The sequence below is a fragment of the Nipponia nippon genome, unplaced genomic scaffold (assembly GCF_047370975.1).
Source record: "Nipponia nippon isolate SJK-2023a ecotype South Korea unplaced genomic scaffold, ASM4737097v1 scaffold_1, whole genome shotgun sequence".
In the NCBI taxonomy this organism is placed as follows: domain Eukaryota; kingdom Metazoa; phylum Chordata; class Aves; order Pelecaniformes; family Threskiornithidae; genus Nipponia; species Nipponia nippon.
The window spans coordinates 68,712,818-68,732,943 of NW_028262290.1; positions in this window are offsets into that span (position 1 = coordinate 68,712,818).

Here is a 20,126-nt window from a genome sequence, read left to right on the forward strand (position 1 = left end):
AAAACAAGGGGGATCTTACTGTAACATTATAAGAGGTCTGAGAAACTTTTGTGTTAATTATTCTGTTATTTTTCCCACTGAAAATGGAATTGCACAAAACTGATCTGACCAAAACCTAGGCGAATAGTCCAAATAAATTTCCCCCTGTACTTCAACACAATTTTTCTCTTATTTTTCTTTTTCAGAAACTTCCTGGGTTTTCTTCTTATAAGTACTTGCAAAACCCCATACATTCTAATCTGGCATATTTTCATACACTAGAAAGCAAATTTTAAATGTGTCTTCTGTGGTCGTTTGTATCAAGAACAGAAATCAGTCAAATAAGAAAGAAAAGGATATCACTACATGCTCCATTTCTTTGGGTTTTCAAAACTAAGCAACACTACTGGAATTGCAAATGTTTTGTTGTTTTGGGTTTTTTCTTTATTATGAATCCATTGCAGAAAATATCTTCCATTCCTAGGTAAACAAGAAATTGGATCCATTTATACACAGGAGCATAAGGCAAAACATGAAAAAAAGAATGGAGTTCTCAGGCCTGTCTGTTTAAATCGACAGGACTGCTACAGTATGAATTAGGGCTTTTACACATACATGTTACCTATGACGGTTATATGGGATGTTCTGCATTAGCATATATAGCTGTAGTCTCGATTTGCTCAAGATTCTGTTTCCTTATTGTTTTTGCATAGGAGAAATGCTGCTTTTGAATGCATGGTTTTTCATTGCATCCCAGAATTTCATCTGTTGTTATTTTTTCCTGGAAGTTAGAATTGTTCCCCATGTGCATAATTTCATTTGTAATTTTTCATCAGAAGCTGCCATAAAGTACATTCTAATCTTACTTATTAAAAGCAGTTTCCTCTTATGATAAAACTATTTTTTTGACAACGCAACACAGGCTTCTCTCTAGGAACTACTCATGTTAACAATGACATTAGTTTCAGAGAATAAAATCATTCACGATGAATCATGAAGTTATTAATGATTTGCTAGATGAAAACATAAAAATAGATTATTTTTTTTTTGAAACTCACAACTTTTATTCTGTTTTAAGTTTCTTTTGCTATGCATTGAGCTTGTGAGCAGAAAGCATTAGGACGACTTTTCATCTTGATTAACGATTGACATGCATAACTCTTCGTGCACTGAAATGAAAATATGCCCCTTAGAGCAATGGCACTCGACCTTTAACAACTGAAGAGCCATTTAAAATCACAAAGAGGCACACAAGTCAAAAATACCAAAATGCATGTGACAATTTTATTAAAAAATATGAATGAATGCATTCATCAAAAACAGTTAAGAAAATCCAAAGGCACTCTGCAATTTGTGTCTTAGGGCAAAGTAATTGATTGGGTAGATTGTATGTTTTTACAAGAAGGAAAAAAGAAACTTTACATACGTAAATGGAAGGAAATGGTGGAAGATATCATCCAACAAGTTTGCAGAATAGCTGAAAAGAAACAGAACTGAGCCAGCATGTCATACAATTTCTCACTCAGACCCATGATAAAAGCTCTATATAGGCCTCTGAAGAATGAATTCCATAGGTTGAGTACCACTGCCATTAAATACTGTAGGTGCTGGGGTTGTTTTCATTTTCCTTTACTGTTCCTTTTGAAGTTATTCACTGTGTGAATATCAAGTAACATTTTTAATGCCGTCGTGATAGATTCTGCTTTTAACAGAGTATTTTGCAACTAGGACAGCCTTTGTTGCTGAATGCAGATTTGGCTGTAGGGAAAGGCAAAACTCCCTTCTCTGATTATATTCAGTTATCTAACCTGAAAATCGCTGCTGCATATTCTGCATTTGTTCTGTACAATAAATTCCCATTTGATTTCCAGACTAAATCTGTGCAAAGGCTGAGTCAAGAATTGCAATAGCAATCCACAGTGGAAAGGAAATTCTTCCTATGCGTGCAGCTGCTGCTACTGCAGGCTGCTTCATGAGGATGTCAGTTCTGAAGCACAGAGCGAAATTCAGCCTTGTGCTACCTCCTTTCAGACCTTTTTGAACTCGATGAGGCTATGGAGGGTAAGGAATTTGGGTTTTACTTATTATGAAGCTGTTTAATGCAAGATTTATGGCAAAGAAGTACCAGCTATGAAATGCAAATGCTGAAAAATGGCATGACTCTCTTTAACTCCTTGTTACTTTACAATGCTATGGACAAAAATTGGAGCTGACACTTCTCTTTGATCTGGTTTACCCATCTGCCTCTGCTGCTATCAGCAGTGTGTGACAGCAGCAGACATTAGCTAGGAAAGAGGGAATAGGGAAGAAAGAAATGTAATCCTCCCCGTGGCCTTCATGGGAGAATACCGAATTAGAGCCAGACGTTACACCTTTTAGGTGGACTTGGAAAACAATGCCCTTCTCCCAACAACTGTATGCACATGCTGGGATATTGGGGAATACAGTCAAATGGACTCATTTATTTTCAAAATTAATAAATAAAAACAAAAAGACAGAAGGCAAAATCAAAAAAGTGGAATACACCTGAACCCATGCTGAAAATGTGATGTTCTGTTTCATTCTGATGAGATAATGTAATAGAAATCAGGGTGTGCCACTTGTCCGTGCATATGTCTTCCTTCCTTTTGAGTTTTGCCATATTTTTGGTCTCTGTAGCAGAGAAAGGGAACAAGGATGGTCAGAGGAACTGAGCAAATTCAGTGTAAAGACTCTATTCCCTTCAGCTTAAAAAAGATGTAGCTAAAAGGGAATATGGTAGGTATTGATAAAATTGTGAGTAATTTGGAGAAGGTTGAATTGTGAGTAATTCGGAGAAGGTTGAATAGGAAGCAATTTTCAGTATTTCAGTACAAGGTTTGGAAGGCACCCAAAGAAGTTATCAGAAAGCAGATCTAAACCACATACACAGAAAAGGATGTTACGGCCACTCGAACCAGAGAATTTAAAAAGGAGTGAATGCGTTCAAGGAAGATGAGTCCAGTCACCCTAGAAACTGTCCAGCCCTTCATGCCATTCTCTCTTAATTCTTTGCCAAGTGTTCACTACTGCTCTTAGTCAGAAGCCAAATTCTCTACCAACTGGCTGATCAATATTGTGATTCTGATGTTCCTATTGTGATTTCAGCAGTTTCGGTATGGGTTACTCAAAAGTGTTCCCATTTCTAAGACTCAAATGCATCATGCTTTCTTGTGAGGGTCTGCTTGTGTTAATAATTTAAGACAAGGAATACAGAAGCTAGCAATAAACGTTCACTGTTTTATCTTTACGTTATATATTTAATTTTAAAAAAAGTCTATGTTCACATAACCATGCTGCTACTCCTCCTCTGATCACCTCACAGATTTCTGTTGATTTCTAATGCAGAACGCTGCATCCCAAATACTGTAATTCATTTACCTAATGCCACTCTATTTTTTTTTCTGTTATTGCCCATTATAATTTTCCTTACATTTTTAAGAACATTCCAGGCTATCAGCAGACTTAAAACAATACTTAGCATTTTAAATCATGATTTCTTTTCTTTATTATGCCAGAATTTCTAGCATGTTAGAGAGTCTGGTTTACTAAAGTCAAGCCTTATATTTGGTTGGTTGGTGAATCAAGGAAAAGGAGACAGCAAACTTCTTCCCCTTGTGATGGTGGAATACTGTAACTTCCAGTGATCTTTGTAATAAAGGACATGGAGAAGATTGAGGTACTCAGTACCTTCTGTGCTTCACTCTCTTAGTGGTAAAATTAACCTTCAGGAATCCCAGGTGTCTGAGGCCATTGGGGAAAGTCTGAAGAAAGAAAACCTTACCCTTGGTGGAGGATCAACTTAGAGTACACTTAATAAACTGGAGATAAACAAGTCTATGGGACCCAACAGGATGCACCCACAAATGCCGAGAGCGCTGTCTGATATCATTATGGGGCCACTCTTGATTATCTTTGAAAGGTCATAGTGATTGGGGGAGTTTTCTGATGACTGGAAGGAAGCAAATGCTATTCCTGTCTTCAAGAATGGCAAGAAAGAGGATCCAGAGAACTACAGACCAGAAATAATTCTGGAAAGTATTTCTGGACATAGGAAGGATAAGAGGTGATTGGGAGTAGTCAGGATGGCTTTAGGAAGGGGAAGCCATGCTTGACCAACCTGATAGTCTTCTATGATTAGATGACTAACTTGGTGGGTGAGCAGACAGCAGTGGCTTTTCAGCATGGGTTCAGGTGTATTACACTTTTTTGACTTTACTAAGGCTTTCAGTGCTGCCACCTGTGACTTCCTCATTGACAAAGTGATGGATCACAGTTAGATAAAAGGACAGTGAGGTGGATGGGAAACAGCCTGAACTGTTGCGCTTGAAGGGTTGGGGATATGGGCCTGAAGTCCAGCTGGAGTCTGGTCACTAGTTCTGCACTCCAGGGGTTGATAGTAGGGCCAGTATTGGGACAGCGTGCACCCTCAGCAGATTTGCAGATGAGGAGTGGTTGATACACCAGATGGCTGCACTGCCATTAAGTGGGATCTTGAGAGGTTGTAGAAGTGGGCCAACAGCAATCTCCGGAGCTGAACAAAGGGAAATGCCAAGCCCTGCCCCTGGGGACGAAGAAACCCCAGGCACCCACCCTAACAGACTGGGGGCTTATTGACTGGAAAGCAGCTTTACAGAAAAAGCCCCGGGGCTCCCAGTGGACACTAAATGGAATGTGAGCCAGCAAAGTGCACTTGCTGCAAAGGCAGCCAGCAGCAGCCACGTTGCGTTAGAGAGAGCTTCACCAGCAGGTCAAGGGTGGTGATTCTACTGCTCAGCCATGCTGAGAGCACCTCTGGAGTGGTGTGTCTAGATCTGGGCTGCCCAGTGCAAGAAAGCCTTGGACATACAGGAGCAAGACCAGTGAAGGGCTGCAAAGATGCTGAAGGGATTGTAGCCTCTGACATATGAGAGGCTGAGAGAGCTAGGATCGCTTAGGTTAGACAAGGGAAGGCTCAGGGGCAAATCTTACCAATGTGTGATAGAAAGTAGTAAAGAAAACAGAGCCAGATTCTTCTCAGTGGTATCTACTAAAAGGTTGAGAGGTGATGGGCACCAACTGAAACACAGGAAATTCTACTTAAACATAAGAAGCAAAAAAAATACTGTAAGGGTGATTGTTCACTGGAACAGGTTGTCCAGAGAGGCCCTGGAGTCTCCATCCTTGGAGGTGTTAAAAAATGCAGCTGGTCAGTATCCTGAGCAGCCTGTTGTAGTTGTTCGTGCTTTGAGCAGTGGGGTTGAACTAGATAATCTCCAGGGGTCCTTTCCGATCTTAATGGTTCTGCGATTCTGTGAGAATAGCCAGCAGCATCCACTTGAGAGGTAGCATCAATGAAGTGCTACGTAGGCAAACTAAGAGCATACGTGTGCTGCGCAGTGGAGTACTGTACATGCTAGTGATGACCAGGAGCCACAACAGAACATCTGCAGTAACCAGGTTTCTGCATGGTGCTGCACTGTACCATATGGATATGTCATGTTTTGGCAGTGCTCCTTCCTGATTTGTGTTATATATGGGTATAGCTTACACAGATTCAGAATTCCAAAAATGGTAGTGGAAGATGGTTGTTGAGTGGGCTGTATCTAGAAAAGATTCCAGGTCTAGTAATATTCAAGACTTTGATCTGGAAGTACATACAGAACTGCAATTGAAAAAAAATTGGGGGGGAGTAACAGAGAGATTAACAGTCCTGGGGCTAGGTGGTCGTCTTGATGCATTATTGAAAAAGATGCATTCGTGGGGGGTGGGACGGGGGGAGGGACATACAAAATGACATGTCAAGGAGCACTATGTATAGCTACAGTATGGAGAGTTGCATCCTGAGAAGCAACTGATCCTGACAGTGGAGTGTTTGAATGGCAAAGCTGAGGCAAAAAAGGAGAATATGCTCCTTGATTATGATAACAGGGAAGTAATGAACAAATATGTATGTATATCCATGCACTCAATTTTAATATCCAGATTTTAAAGGATTCCCACAATTGGAGAGAAGACCCACAGTGATTATTTGAGGCCCAGGAGGAGGCATTTTACTGCAAGAAACGTAAAGATCATTCTGCTTATCGTATTAAGAATGTCAGAGGTGATTTGATCTCACTGTAAAAGTAATGTCAGGAGAGATAGTGTGGGATACTAAAGGCTCTTTAATCTAGTAGAGAGAGGCATAATTAGAACCAATAGCTGGAACCTGAGGCAAGGCAGAGTCATCTGAGAAATCAAGTGCACAATTTTACAGTAGGTCTGAGAAGCCCCTGAAACAGATGACTGGGGTAAAGTGGTGACTTTTCCTTCTCATGGTGTCTTCAGCTCAGGACTGGATGTCTTTCTGGAGGACATGTTACTCCAAGCTATTGTGCTGCTTACGGTGAAAACAAGATGAAAAGCAGACTTGTTATTAGTCAGGAGGTCAGTTTTGCTTGACTGACAATGGTTGCCCTACAAATGAGCTCTATGCCACTGCAGTGGGGGAATGAAGCTCTCTGCCCTGTTACTGACTGTGTGAAGTTCTTTTAAGATGAACTAGTTGCTACAACAAAGTAACTGCTTTTGGCCTTAAAATCTATGGTTTGCATTAGAGGGGTGAAAGAGCTCTTTACTATGTATTTCTGACCTTAACTATCCTGCCCTGCTCTGTGCAAACAGCTGTAAGGCAACACTACAGCCACCAGCTCTATGGCCTGATCTGGTTGTCTTCAAACAGCAAAGGTTGTGTGTATTAAATGTATTCTAAATATTGCATAAACTGAGTTTAGATACACAGAACTGAAGGAGCAGTTTCAAGGCACTTTGGTTAGAATAGTGTATAATGCTTACATAAAGATGATGGAACTATTATGCTCTATCTAAAAATTAATCCATTTTAATGCAAGGAGTCAACAGGTTAATATTTTATAGCATAGAATCCCCATGTTCTCCTCTACTTCTTACATTTTCATGAGCTCAGTAAACTGAAACAATAATCTTAATAGTACGGAAAAACAAGACTAAATTACAAGTTGCAGAGGCTATTGTCAATTTTACAAATCCAACAATAGCCTGCAGGGTTCCAGGTTTGTTTCTAGCTGCTCAGGAAGCTTGTGTGATTTGCTCACACGTTTTTTCTTATACCCCAGAGCTGTGCATCTGCTGGAGTCAGGGATCTAATATTCTCTTTGAACTTCCTTAGCATCCTAGTGCATGCTGTGATCCATAATTAGTGCATGCACACACACATACACACACACACTAGCTATATTAACTCCTAAATGTCAGAAGTTTTGCTGTGTCCAGCACCTGGTTTAGGCGCTGCACAAGAAGAATACAACTCTTGCTCTAACCTTGAGATGGGAAGTCTGCAGTTATGACTTGTATCCTTATGGGGAAGGAAAATAGAAAACACAATGTTTTGTGTTTCAGGTGTGATACTATGATGCAATTTTCCAGATGTGAAGAAGTACCTAGGATCAAGGAGGCAATTGCAAATGGCACAGAAACCTAAACTGTTTAAAGTTCAATTAGTGATAAAAGATGTGACTGCTAATGCCCTTGGAAGACCAAGATGCTTTCTTTGGCTGTCCATAGGGCAGCATGGCTAAGATGTGTCAATATGTATCACTTCTGGAGAGACATCTTTGGAGTCAGAAGGCAGTTCGGTTTTTTGTTGGTTTTTTTTTTTTTGAAAAACCAACACACTTGGTCCCTGCAATCAGTGGGATAAGAATGCAGGTAAGTCTGACAGGTTGTGTCATTTGTGGGCATTCTTGCTAGGGGCTTGAATGAGTATGTACTAACCTATCTAAAACAACTGGATAAACATCACCAAATTCCATGGCAAAGTCCCTGTTAGCATGGGAAAGTGAAGTCTGGAAGGGCTGCCCGGTGCTCCATTGTAAGCACTTCATGGGTTTCTTAGGGAAGAGCAACACTTATTGAGTAATTGTTTGCAATTAGGAGCGCTATCATTTCTGTTAATGACAGTGATTCACACAAACCTGCATTTGTTTTGCAGTAATGAGCAAGGCATTAAACACCTTATATCCTTGAGATATCCAGTCTGTTTCAATGGCAATAAATAAAATAAAGATAAAGAATAGTGGGAGCGGGGAGCAGATGTATGGAGGGGCACTGATCAAAGATTCGTCATTGAGCGTAAGCAGTAATGTAGAGGGATCATGCCTGTATGAACTTGTAGAGCTTTAACTTCCTAGTTAAACACACCTAGCTGGTGTGTTGCATCTTAATTGCACCAAAAGAATTGTTATGTTCAGTCACATTTAACGACACAGCTGTGGATCTGTATTCCGTTACTGTCAGGGACATCCCAACAGCTATGTTTTGAAGCTTTGCACCTTTTTTCAGAGGCTGAAAGAAGGACCTTTATTAAAGATCTTTGAGATAATAAACTATAGTAGTAAGAGAGCCAAGACTACAAGTTAGCAGAAGGCTACGTAGTCAACAAGGAATTCACTGGTCAAATTGCATTAATACCTTAAATGTCTAAAATAATCACAGGGCCATGTATTCGTATTCCTGACACTGGTTTTATTTTTTCAACATGCCACTGAAGTGTGCCAGGCTGTCACTAAAGTACCACAATATGTATTTGTGTGAAAATTACTTTACAATATTTTGCACCAATTTACTGTTCTGTCAAACACATTTTTTTCAACTCTGTCTCAGAAACTTCCTGATGCAACGGGCACACGCCATGACTTCCAAGATTATTAGAAAACCTTCATTCAAGCTGAGTTTGCTGTTGCTTTTATCTGTTCTTCTCTGATACAATTAGCAGAGCTTTGCGTATATATAAATATAAACAAAAGGAGAAAGAGAAGATAACTCCAAAAGTTCAGGCCTCTCTGGTTAGCAGATGGCCCAAAGTCTATTGAGGCTTGTGTTGGAGTGTGGGGTGTATAGATACCATGTGTGCTTAGTTTTCCAGGATGAGCAAGAATGGTTGCATTAAACACACTAACCATATGGTTCCAAGAGATGAGCATCACAGAATTACATTTTGATTTAAAGCCAGCTCCAGGACTGAATGGCCAGGTGTCACAGCAAGATCAGAGGATGTCAACACATTTCTGGGACATGCATGAAGTCCTCCACTTCCCCACTCCATCCCACCTCCTAGAATCCAGGCTGTAGCTCGCTGTCGTGCAGGTCAGGCTGTCCCACAAGACTGGCAGAGAAGGACCTGTGAGTGATGTATTGGTTAGGTTGCCTCTCAGCTGAGATGCAATCTTACTCACGTTAAATACATTTTAAGGATGTGGTGAAATGCAGTCAATGCATGTTGTAATCACAGGATTCTTAAACTTATTTACCAGCTGCAACTTTTATACAATTAGTGTATAATAATCTATTCTGATGGTATATGTCCAAGTTAAGGTTCTGCCTTCTGCAACTAGCTGCAGCAAATACTTATAACAAAAATATGGCCATTCATTATTCTTATTTATTTATGCTTTTATAATACTACTGAAAAGTCCTACATGTGACCACAGCTGGTTTCTCTGTAGATTGCAATTAAACAATCTTCTATTCTGCAATCCTAGACAAGAGGAAAAATAAATAGAATTTAAATATTGGGTTAAAAAAGGATTTTATCATGTTATAACTGGTGCCCTGATGTCAGCTGGCCCTTATCATATTTTGATTTCCTATGGTAATAATTAGGGTTAAATGTGATTGTCATTGTTCACTACAAGGGCATGCAAGTATAGGAGACCAAAGTGCTGCTTGGAGCATCTAAGATTCAGAAACACGTCATCTAATCTTAATGATGACCTCACTTTTGCTCCTTTCTGGAAATAGAAAGGAAGAAAGAAGTTCCTGCCATGTTCTCCTTTCAGTGATACAGAGAAAAATCTGGATGTAAACAAAAATCCTTTTTTTTTGAGATTAGAAGCCATTATTAAAACTGCTGAACATGGGTTAGATTGATATTGTTGTGAAAGCACCAGTGAAGTAACACTTGTGATAAATTGTCAGCTGCATAATATACTAATTGAAGCAGAACAGTTTTTTAGGCTAGAGTTTTTCTGCTATTGTGCAAGCAATGCAAATGAAGGGTCCGAATACACAAAAGAAAAGAAAGGTATTTTAATCTGATGTCCTGTGAGTCACTTTGTAACCTAGCACAAATGTGTAGCATGTCTTACTCTTTTTAGAATCATTAAGCAAAAAAGTACACTCTTCTACCTGCATATGCTTAAGATACCAAGTAATCAAAACCTTAAGAGAAAGTATTCTTTTAAGAAGACTTGTAGTTTGGCCAATGTGTGGCATAATAGTAGGTAGAAGAGAATTTCTCATGAGGCTCACATTGGGCACAGCATGAAGTATAACATTAAGCCAAGCTGTACACCAGGGAAGGGATACAGCTTCTGTGTGACTTCCATCTCCATCAAGAAACTAAGATGTGGGTACACAGATAAATAAAACTGTCAGAAAGTTTGTGGGTTCTTTGGTTTTTTTTGGGGGGTGATTTGCAGCTTTGGTAGGTTTTTTTTTTTTTTTTTTAGAAAATAATCTTCAGCAAGAAGCTTACCTAACAGCAAAGAAAGAAGTACAGTCTTTGTCTGGTGCTGTTCAAACTAAGCACAGGAGCGCAGGGTGCTTTAAACTCACTGCCCGAAGTTTATTTCTATTCCACTGCTCCATGGCAGTTCTGACCAATTCAGGCCAGCTTTGAAGAGCTCTTGCAACATGAGTACGTAGTCCTGCCTACCACATTGTCTTCTGCTTGTCTCAGTAATGTGGATTAAGAGTAGTTGATTTGGGTGCTTGCAGATGCTGGAATCATCATAAAGAGTAAATTATCCCTCTAAGCTCTACTCTGAAACAAGGCAAATAAATATATTGCAATAGATATTAACATATTCTTTCTCTCCCTTTCTCACATGCAAGTTATTTCAGTTTGCTTAAAAAAGTAAATGTGAAGCTATTTTCAGTCAGAAAGTATACGAGCATTAGCTCTGCACATACATTTCTATTTATGTTTGTTCTACAGTCCTTTACAAAGTGCACAGCGTGGATATCTGTTAGGCTTTTAGCTCCCTACTCAGTTAGAGCGTATCATAAAGCCTAAACTAGATCAGTCAAAGGAACCAGAGGAGTTTCCAGCTTTATTTGATTCAGAGAATCAGCTGAAAATTTCCTTTACAAGTACAGTACATTTGGGCCTTCAGCTATAGTGACTACCACTGGAAAACAATAGTTTATCATTCACAGCAGTGAAAAAGGAGGTCATGCAAGGATCACCTCTCCAATGACATAAACATGAGACTTTTCTCACGAGCTGTCAAACTTCAATTGTTGGTGAGATCTGTTGTGTCAGTGTTTCATAATAATTGCTTCTAAGTCTTGTTAAGGGTCTAAAACAAATTACCTGAGTGACATGCTTTTGGCACTAGCGAAGGAACAGCGAGGGGAATACATATTGCATAACAGACTTGCCTATCAAGATTTTCTTTGAGTTTATTGCAGCAATTTTGCTATTACTTTCCATTATTTGAAATAGCGTAATAAAAGTTGCAAGTTGTCTCATGCTCACAAGGAAACATTTGTTCCCTGGATAATAGTCTAGCTGGCCAACATAAACTGATTCATAACAATAGACTTCTTTTTAAGAAGAGGTGTTTTAAACAAACTAAAAAAAGTGAATCCTTTCAGTTAAGAAGGCCTTTCTGTAGATTTAAAAAAATAATATTGACTGTCTTTGCACTGTAAGTCAGGTACCATTTCTTTTACGTCGTATGCAATAAATGGGTGGCAGATTATATATATATTAATGAAAATCAACACACTTGTCCTACAGAAATGCACTTGCCTGCAAAAATATATCAAATTAAATATATTTTTATATATAAAATTTATATATATTTCCTTGTTAACCGCTGTAGAGGAAAGTGAAATGACTTGCTACTTGCAAAACGCTGCTCCTGTTTGATTACATATAATGAGATTCATATAAAAGTGTGGAAAGGGGTTCTGGGATTGGGTTTTTGTTGTGGTTTTTTTGTGTGTTTTGCATTGACCAAACATGCAAACAAAAACCCTACTGAATGAAGAATGGGTCAGCCCATCTTCTTTTTACTCTCATAAGCATATTTCATACCGAAGGTCAGATAGGTGAGCACCATACCTTGCAAAACTTACAACATCAGCAATGAGTCAATTTAAGTGTAAAATAACTCAGAGGCAGACAAGAGGGACAAATACTTGATTACTTACTTGTGACTGCCACTTCTTTAGGCTTTTATTTAAAAAACAAACCACCGGCCAAAACCCTTCTCTTCTTGCAGGGCCAAGTCTATTTTTCAAGCACAAACTGTGTTTTGGATTTGATAAACAGGACACATCAACTAACAATTTAACCTCTGAAGCCATAGTAATAGGTATGTGGCCTTTTCCCAGAGGCTTGAAGTTAAAATGCTACGAGCGCTGCAGAATGGCAGCTAAACACATGTCCCTTGGGCTCTGCAAAGCTTCATTCTGCACAATGATGGAAATGTAAAAAACAAGTTGAATGCAGATTTGGCCATTTCCACCAAGCTGCAAAAGCCTGGAGGATTTTGTCGGTTACGTCAGGGGATCAAGCTCTCATTGCTCAGTTTAAAGCAAAAAGTTACTGTGCTGAACTTCACTTTTTACCTTGTCCAGGACCAAAGAAATAGAACTCTTAATTAGGAGCTCACAGACATGTTATCCTTAAAATGGGCATATTACATTGCATAAACCAAAAATGACCTTTCTTTGTAAACAGCTTGTTTTGTCTGGGAGTTTTTCACTGTGCTATCATGCTACTTGTTATTTGAGTTACGTTGTTGGTGACTGATCGTTTAAACACCACCCAATACATGGATTTGATGCAGTCTTCCTCTCAGTTGTTCTTATACAGCAATGTGCTTTGCTGTTACTTGTTCATTTCCATTTCAGAGGAGTAGGGAGTTGCCATCCTGGCCTTGTGCTTCCACCCCAGTACGGCTAGGGCCTGGGATGTGGTGAAGATGCTCTTGGACCTGTGCAGTGCAAGCCCTACTTATGACACCGAGGTCACTAAGAATTTTCTGAATAGTGCTGCTTAATTAGAAAGATGGGGTCTCTTGGGGAGAAACAGTAGTTGAGGTGCAATAGGATTTTTTCTGTTTTTATTAATGGCTATTATTTTAAGGATTTGTGTAGTCATGGAGTTGATGATTAGCAAGCACGTAATTCCCTTAGAATTGCCTTTGGTGGGTGCTGGTAACAGTATGGGACTAAGGACTGCTGCCCTGGCTGAGGTTTGCACTTGCAGCTTGCTTCTGCCTTTGTAGCCTACTGTAAACAGCATAAGAGCTGTAGTGTGTAGGGACTGATTAGTATTCTGAAATAGTTTAAGAGCCCTCTGATGGGCCTCCTTCACATGCATTGTGTAAGTCATTAGTACCAGCGCCAAAGGAGGCATAAATTAAGCCATGTATGTTAGCGTGTAGTTGGCAAATGCAGTTATATGGACCTTTCTCTGGTAATATATTTTTAATATATTGAGTCAGCAGCAAAGATACAGCAATAGCCTTTCCCACTAGGTAAAGAACCCAGTTTCATCATGTGTTTGCTCAGTACAGGAACAAATGTAGACCACAGTGTGGTCTACATTCCAGTGGGGGTTCTGAGTGTTATTGCAAAATAATGCTAATAATGCTAGACAGTGGTTGACATTATTATGATGGCGACATGTATGTGAAGTTTCACAAACAACTCTTCCCATAGTCCTTGGCATAAGACCACCATTCTGCAAAAACAAAGTCATTCCACTCCATTTCCAAAATAAGACAAAGCCTTCACCTCTTACTGAGAAAATACAGTCCTACAAAACTATGCACCATTTATCACATATGGCTTGTCAACCCAAACCAAGCACTCTTCTTAACTGCCCACAAACTGACAGTGAGAAATATTGTTCTGTCATATTTTATTCTCCACATACATTCTAGAAACTACCCTATTTCAGACCCATTGTTCAGCTGTGATCTGGACAGCCCAAGCTACTCTTCCCACCCTCCAAAATACATAGTGGCTGTAAACCCACATAACAGCTCCCTGATAGCAGTTTCATGCCTAATTACTGTATTCGTGTGTGCAAAATTAGACACTCGGTCTAGAAAATTTGTTCTGAGTTATTTCAGAACTTGGTTTCAAGAGTATGTTTTTTCCTTTTTATTTTATTATTATTATTATTTTTCAACTTGGGTCTAAACTCTGGGGTCAAAGTCATTCTTGATGTAATGAATTTTACTTCAACCTTTCTCATGTTCTAAAAAAATATTTAAAATCTTCAGGTTAGTTTTATCCATGTAGTGACATATCTTTATTCGTTTCGGAGTCCAAATGAAGGTCTTCTGCAGTTATTTATAAACTAATCTCTGTAAATCTGTTAAAAAATAATAAAAAGAGTAAAATAGTTCATCATAAACATTTGTGATACAGGAGGTAGTCTTTAATTTCAAATTTATTTTTCCTGTTAAATAGAAGACACATGTTCTGTGAAAAGTCCATTTGGGCCTTTTTGATAAAGATTTGCACGAGCTGAAGGCCAGTGAATTTCCCTAGTCTCGGGCTGGACTAAAGGAATGGCCATCACCTTTCACATCCCTACTCTGCTGAGTAAATATCTGAGTAAGCGTATCTGTGTTCTTCATAGACTCCGTCAGTCCAATCCCATTCTTCCAGCAAGGAGCCATGATGAAGAATAGCTCTTTGACACAAAATGCTTATGGTGTCATGGTATTGTTCTCCTACTTATTGCCCAGCATTGTGGCTGCCTCAAAGATAAGTGGTCCATCCTGTGACTGCTGAGATTTTGGGATTAGTTCTCATTCCAGAGCGAGCAGGCTGACTGGACAAGTGAGGAAGGCTGATCACATATCTATGGCGCTTCTACCAGTGTAGTTACTTCTGAATCTTAGACCTGAAATTAGTTTATTTTTGCCCTATGTTTGTGAGGAACAACCTTACCTACAATAATCTGAAGGATAGACCGCTGAATATCAATTAAGTCCTATTGACTTCAGTGACATGGGATAGGATCACACCTTCTGTGATTTATATGGTGCTGTAAGCTAAAATATCTTTTACAGAATGACGATCAGTGCAGTTTTCTGACAGCTAATTATGTGAGACTCACAATTTGGAAGCACTAAACAAGATTTCTGTCATAAACAACATCATAAATCTAGAATAATTCAAGTTTTATTGTAATGCATTACATGGAAGTTTAGATCATCTGCTGAGGTTCCTTTGCATCTTTCCTTCTCTCCGCACTAGTGCAGTTGTACTGGGTGGATCTAGGCCTACCGTAAAATGCTGTTTCTGCTATCAGAAATGCCAGGTTCTACCAATAAAATACTGGGAAACAAAGAAATTAATTGTGTCTGTAACTTTGTCAAACCAACTGAGTCCAGGAGGTTCCCTGATATATAAAAATGATTAAACAGATTATTTTGCATATTATTATTTTTTTAATTAAGGAGTAAAGATTCATAAAATAGCCAGTGTGAGAGCTTTTGGGTTTGCTTGCTTCAATCCACTGTGAAATCATGTGGACAATGAGTATTACTTGTGTTTTATTACAACAGAAATCAACTTTTTTCAAGTTTGTTTTAATTCCAGTTTAAAAATAATCTCATGCTGTGACCACATAAAACTTTTAAGGCATGTTGTTCATACAAGCTCACTAATCAGTGGTGATGCACCATAGTGTTTACCAGATCAGCCAATCAGACGTTTAGTAAACTTACAGGCTAAATGAAGTCAGACACTGCAACTACAAGGCAATTTCCTTTTCTGAATTGAGATCAATATTTACTAGCTTTCTACAACGTTGCCTATGCTTGCTTGATCAGCATCTGCTTCTGAAGACCATTGATTGTCCAGAAGGCCTTTTCAAAGGCAGATAATGCTCTTTTCAAATACACTTTGTATTGATCAGCAAAAAGAAAGTTTTTGATGGTGCAGAGTGCAAAAGCCATTTATAAAGATTAAGGACAGTGATATGTCGCTGTGGGTCACAGTGAGGTTGAATTAATATGGGCTAATGCATGTTCTACTTTTGAAGACAATAGACAAAAGTATTTGAGGATTTAAGTGATAGCATGCCTTCACTTGCAAAATACCTGCTATGCTATCTCCAGGGAATTAAACCTTTCTCCTTCAAAAATGAATTGCTTGTACCTACTCTCCAGTCTCTGCCCACCTGACTGTTCATATTCTGTGTCCTATGACAAATTAATATATTAACTTGATGGACCGTGGAATTTGATAAAACCAACAAAAATCTTCGATTTTAGGTGTTTTAAACCAATATGAAATAAAGAGCGATGAATGCAGTCAGAATTTTTATGGCAAAATAAATAGGCTAAAGTAATAGAAAAATACCTTGGACTTCCACAAAAAAACCCAAGGTTAATCCAGAACTAAATTTCAGAGACTTTCATAAGCTTTACATTTGATTCTTCTCACTGTTTTTTCGTGTTTGAGGAACATGGTGCATCTGAATTTTGACCTAGAAATGTAAAAGTGTGTTCTGAAAGCCAGTGTATCATCCTGAATTAAGAAAGATGATGGGATATTCACGTAAGTTTTGGTGTAATAGTTGGTGCTATGAGAGTTTAATACAGGAGATGAGGCTAGGAAGAATTAAGCGGGCTTCTTCAAGCACGTCATAGACCAGTTATGCTTCTAAAATAAACAAAATGGAAAGAGCGTGTATGGTCTGCTGTTGTCTACATCTCTCCAACAATAATAACTACAGCATATCTATGAAATAAGCATTTGGTTTCCTAGCTGGAGTTCTCTGCAAATGCCAAGGTTGATCACCGGAATGTGGCACATACCTCCCATTAAACAGCAGTGGCATATATATTCAAGGACAAAATTCTACTCTGAGTCTTTTAGCAACTTCACTAACATATATTTTACATAGAGGAAATAAGTGTCTCTCCTGAGGCTCTTGTCAAAATTCTCTCTACACGTATGAATCTTCTTTGCCAAAAAAAAAGGTGATATCCACAAAGGGCAAATAACTTTCTATTCTCTTAACTAAAGGAAATTGATAATGATTAAACAATTCAATTACCAGATCACTAAAACTCACACTCACATAATTTCTCTGAGGCTTTCTGCGTATTCTGGGGTTCTTGACTGCTTTAACAGGCACTTTCTCTCCTCCTTTGGTCATGATGCATTAGAACAGTTTTTTCCTCAACAGGTGAAACTTCCTGGTGACACTTTCAAAGAAAGTACAAAATAAACAGGTACTAAATTTCCCAGGCATCGCTAATAGTCCTTGTAGAGCAACACCTCAAGATGTATGTAAAATAAAGAAAATATAAGCTGGAGAGCTGTTAACAGTTTGAATTTAGTAATGAGTGTCCAAGGAAATCGATTCTGACCCAAAATGCATAGTCGCAGTAGCACAGAAGGAGCCTCGGAAGGCTGAATTCTTTCTGGGGTGGCCAAGTATATCTGTGACAAGAGCTTGACTGAAATAGGAAAGAGGCTACGTTTGGTTTGCTTTCTCCCTTTCCCATGCAGAAGCCAGGGTTTTTCCCAATTTGACCCTGAGGCTTCCTTTGACAGTTTACTTTAGCTCTTTTAAACTCATTGAGGGTTTTTTTTTGTAAACTTTTCTTGGTTTTCATTCACCTCAGGTCCCTGGAGGAAGTCACTGCCTCCGAAGGTTTTATCATTCTTCTCTTGTAACACTCTTATAAAATAGATTTAATATGGAGGTTCCTGTCAAAGTGAAATCTAAACTGGGTTAATCTGAGAGTTTATCCTTTATGGTTGTTTTCTGCTGTCCAGCTGGGGAGCTCTGAAGTTTATCTGCCTTCAGAGATGGTTTTTACTCCTGTTCCACAAGGATAGCATGTCCTTACCAGATGACAGTTTACAGCGTCACCCCTTTCTTCAGACATCAGCTGATACATTGATTGCAATTATTTTTTTCTAAGACATAGCATATTTGGTTAAATTAATTATTCCACTTCTGTATGCATCTGTTATCCTATTTAGAATAGAACTTGTGCTTCTTCATGCCATTTAAGATACCTAGTGTCATTTAAATGATTTTGAGATTATGTAAGAGAATTATTTCTTAAATTGAGTACATGTGCGTTATGCATTAAAAAAAGTCTGTGGTCTTTGCATTTAACACCTTAATGCCTTTTGAAGAGGTCTCCACTTGTTGCGAGAGAAAAAACATCTACCATTGGTATCAATATTTGTCGTATTAGTTTGTCCATGAAGGTTCTCTCTATTTTGCACATATCATAAATGACAACATTAAGCTCTATAACAAATTTTTTAACAACTGTATATCTCCTGTCAGTGAAAAAAGTATCAGCTGTCACCATGATTAATGAGCAAACTCCAGTGGAAGAAATAACATGAATACTCTGCACACAAAGAGGTATTGCAATAGAGATATTTTATTATCCATGTTTACAAATGAACCAAAAAACTGCACACCCACATAATATGTGTTTATGGTTGATATAACTGAAGAAAATATGCCAAGAATTGCAGTTTTCACAAAACCAAAAAATGTTTATTGAATATGTGGTGCTAAATTCAGTGCCATTTAAGACTAAACATCTCAAGGAAAAAAAAATCCCAAATCCCCCAAAAAAACATAGTCTGCAGCTTGACTTAGAAAAGTAACAGAACTTTTTTAAACTGAAAAAAGACATTTGAAGACAGTGCTATTATTATTATTGTTGTTGTTGTTGTTATGTCATTTATATACTATAAGGGATGTGTCAAAATAATGTAATTTCAAACTTTATCTATTATTGCACAAAAGTAATTTTTACAATTCAGAGAAATGTTTTTTGTCTGGAGAAAAAACACAGGCACTGTTTGTTTATTTAATGGGGCAAAAAGATAGCCAAAAAAATGTTGTGTTTTAATTCACGAATTAAGTAAAAAAATCTCTCTCTCTCTCTCTACATTGTAGCACAATCTATTGTTTTATTTTTCTTAAGGCTTGACTGTGTGGTAATCAATACATATAAAAGACTGCTTGACATTATTGTAATGAAATAAGCCATGTAGAGGTATTATATTTTGAAAATCTTTTTTCCTGCAAGTATTCTCAGGCCTTTTTATAGAGCACTTTAGCTGCTCAAGAATTAGTCTTGCAGACTTCTCCTTTATAGCATTTTCAAGGATTTCTTTCACAATCCTTTGTTACATTAAGAAAAACTTCCTATTAATTCTCAGCTTCTTCAAATCCACCTTACCACTTATGAAGCAGAGGCAGCAGTCGATGGTGAACCACCTTTCCATAAACCATGGGATGTTTCCTGTTGAGTGCTTCTGCTCCATAGTCTACAACTTGAGAAAGTCTGATGTAAGATATATCTGTAGAAGTTTCTATCAGATTAAATGAGTTCAAGGGATACTTCATTCTCACTCAAAGTTATTCATTGCTTTCCATCAAGAAAATCCAAGCATTGGCTGGAGTTATGGAAAAATGGTCAAGAAGCTTCCCTTTGACAATGGAGAAGACTATGCTATCCTCTCAGTAAGATACTACTACCTCCCCAATTCTTTTCTAAAGCTTGAATTTCGGTAAAGTTTGTTTTCCACTTGACAGAACACTACAGAGATACAAGATGAAATTGGTTACTAAAACATCACTTGTTAAAACAACTGTTGATTTTCAGGAGGCCATAGTTCTACCCGTTGTGCAAAAAGCTTGTCTTGTTTAAATTCATGCAAGTGAATGTGTGGGTTTTTTATGGATCAGAGACGTGATTAGAATAACTTTAAGTCTTTCATTACCGATTCTGAAGATGAGGCCTGAGAGACATAGAAATAGAGAGTTAAATAGGATTCAGCTGGGATTACATTTGTCATGGCACTTTTCTCAATGGACATCCCTCAGTGTCCTCAACTGCAGCAAAGCAGATGTACCACAAAGAGGTCCCAGGGCAATCTTACTTGGAAAGATGTATGCACCTGGTTGAAGCAGATGTGGACCGCAGCCACACATCAAGAGAAGCAAAAAGCTGCTGGAATGAACAGTCCTACATCACTGCCTGCCTCCTCCCAACCTAAGCTCATCGCATTTCATATACAAAGTGTTTGCACCACTGGAG